The sequence below is a fragment of the Pteropus vampyrus genome, unplaced genomic scaffold (assembly GCF_000151845.1).
Source record: "Pteropus vampyrus isolate Shadow unplaced genomic scaffold, Pvam_2.0 Scaffold18, whole genome shotgun sequence".
Classification (NCBI taxonomy): Eukaryota; Metazoa; Chordata; class Mammalia; order Chiroptera; family Pteropodidae; genus Pteropus; species Pteropus vampyrus.
In genome coordinates this window covers 6333121-6335634 of record NW_011888799.1, presented here as the reverse complement: position 1 = coordinate 6335634, position 2514 = coordinate 6333121, and the positions used below count along the sequence as shown (strand labels likewise).

The 2514-nt window shown below is 38.4% G+C and overlaps 1 pseudogene; it reads right to left on the bottom strand.

Moving 5' to 3' along the window:
* Nucleotides 1-749: 749 nt before the first annotated feature.
* LOC111736207 lies at nt 750-868 on the bottom strand (annotated as a pseudogene).
* Between the last annotated feature and the right edge of the window lie 1646 nt (nt 869-2514).

The window sequence follows — 2514 nt, the reverse complement described above, 5'->3', positions numbered from 1 at the left end:
GAGTCTCATCCATGTACGGCATGAGTTGCTGGTTCAAGCTGAAACACTATTCTCTGAAACACTGTGGGGTCTCAGGATATTTAGGAGGCTATCATGTGACTTCTTTGCCTAGTTATGGTACATTACCACACCTACATTTCTATGCACAGCAAGGGAGGGAGGGGAATTGAGATGCAAGTCACCCACTCTTGAATCTCTCAAAGTCTAAGATCTTTATTTTACCTCTGACTTCCACTTTCTTCCCTGATTCAAGGAATCTTTAATTTCTCTGGGACTATAAAGAAAAAAACATGTCTTAGAAATTTTTTGTTCATGATTATTGTTATTAAAATTTGAAAATAAATAAATAAATAAAATTTTTAAAAAATTTATGAATTGGGGTTTTCAGACTCCTGGGTTTTTACAATGAAAACTTTTCTCTCAAACTATTTTCTATGCCATGAGTTTAAAATAGCAATTTTAAAATGCGAAAGTTAATAAGACAAACAAAAGACACCATTAAGGAAGTAAAAAGAAAAGCTACTATAGGAGGAAAACATTTGCAATGTGTGTACTTGACAAAGGACTAAAAGCAGAATATATAAGGAACCCTTAAAAATCAATAAAAGACATAGAAAAATAGCAGGAAAATCAAACAAGCAATCCATAAGAGGATTTTTTTTTTTTTTTTTAGGTGAGGCAACCCTTGGTTGACCTCACAGATTGCAAGGACCTTGTCAGCTTACAATCCCTTATTTTTGATTTTTTTATGCCTACAGCACCTGGTCTTCCTAGATGGTCTCCCATCCAAGTACTAACCAGGCCCGACTCTGTTTAGCTTCCGAGATCAGACGGAATCGGGCTTGTTCAGGGTAGCATGGCTATAGACTACAAGAAGATTTTTGAATGACCAATAAACCAATATTAAAAGAAGTTCAATATCATTTGCCATTAGGGACATGAAAATTAAAACGACAATGATATAGTATTTAAATCAGTTGTGTCTACAGGATTCACAGAGGTGACTGAGTGAAGACATGTAGAGGCTAATGCCATTGAAAGATTTTTATTACTTAGTGTTTTCATGAGAAGGGGGGCACACATGCCATGCAGAGCCACATGGGAAAGTACCAGACTTGGTCAGGAGGCAGAAGCAGGAGTGAGAGGAAAGCATAGGCCACAGCCTTCATTAAAGTTTTTGCAAGAAAGGTAAGTCTGGCCGAGGTAAACAGTTTAGAATTGGCTGGTTTGAATAATGTCAGCAGGCGCTGGGCTATAGGAGTGGGCTCTTGTTGTCTTGTACCTAACCCTGGGTGATTTAGGGCAAGGGAAATATTGGCTTGGTGTGTGAGAGTTAGATAAAGGAGGGGGTTGGAGGGTTTGTAAAACGCCGTTTGCATGTTTGCAAAAGCTGGATTGCAGGGGAGTTGTAAACAACTTTGGTTGTTAGTTTGGCCCTCTGATTAATGGGCTAAATAAACAAATGCAGAATCTAAGAAAAAACAGTTAAAACAGCACCAAATCTATTAAAAAGGCTGAAAGTAAAAAGACAAATCAACTATACCAAAATCTGGCAAAGATGTGGATCAACTGTAATGCTCATATACTGCTGGTGTATGAAGTTCAAAAATAGGAAAAACTAATCAAGGGTATTAGAAGTCATAATAGTGGTTTTATCTTTTGGGGAGGAGTGTTACTAAAAAAGGAGGAGCACAAATAGAATATTGAGCTGGTGGAATCTTTTTCTTTGACTTAATTAACAGAAAACAATAGATAGAATATACACACTAATATATATTTATATACTGTCTCATGGTTACATGAATTCTCTGGCTCTGTGCCATAATTTAGTATATAGGGATCTTAACCACCTTATCCATTTCATAAGACATATTGCTGGTTGTGACATAATAAGAAATATATATTTGGTCTCTGCCCCCAGTTCCTGACACAGAGTTCCTAAAAGCCTTGTAATTTCCTGAGTGATGGCGATGACAGAAGCATATTACACAGAGCTCCTAAATTCCTGGGGATTTTCTGGGTGATTGGAATGTCTCTTGTTCTAATGAGGTGACTCTTGGTGGGCTCCTGGTTAGCTTCAGGATGGGGCTGTCACCAGAAAGTCCAAGCCATAATTGTAAGCTTGGAATTTCAGCCCCACCCACTAGCCTCTGAAAAAGGGAGAGGGGCTAAGATTGAGTTAATAATCAATGATGCGTACGTGATGAAGCTTCTGTAAAAATCCCTGAACTCTGGGGTTTGGAGAGCTTCTGGGTTGGTGAACACATCTATGTACCAGAAGGGTGGCACATAGTGCTCAGGATCCTTCTGGACCCCACCCTATGTGTCTCTTCATCTGGCTGTTCATTTGTATTCTTTATAATAAACCAGTAAGGGTAAGTAAAATGTTTCATTGGGTTTTGTGAACCATTATAGCAAATTATCAAACTTGAGAAAGGGGGTTGTGGGAACCCCTGATTTGTAGCCAAATCAGACAGAGTGAGTCCACTGAATTGATGACATCAGACTGACAAG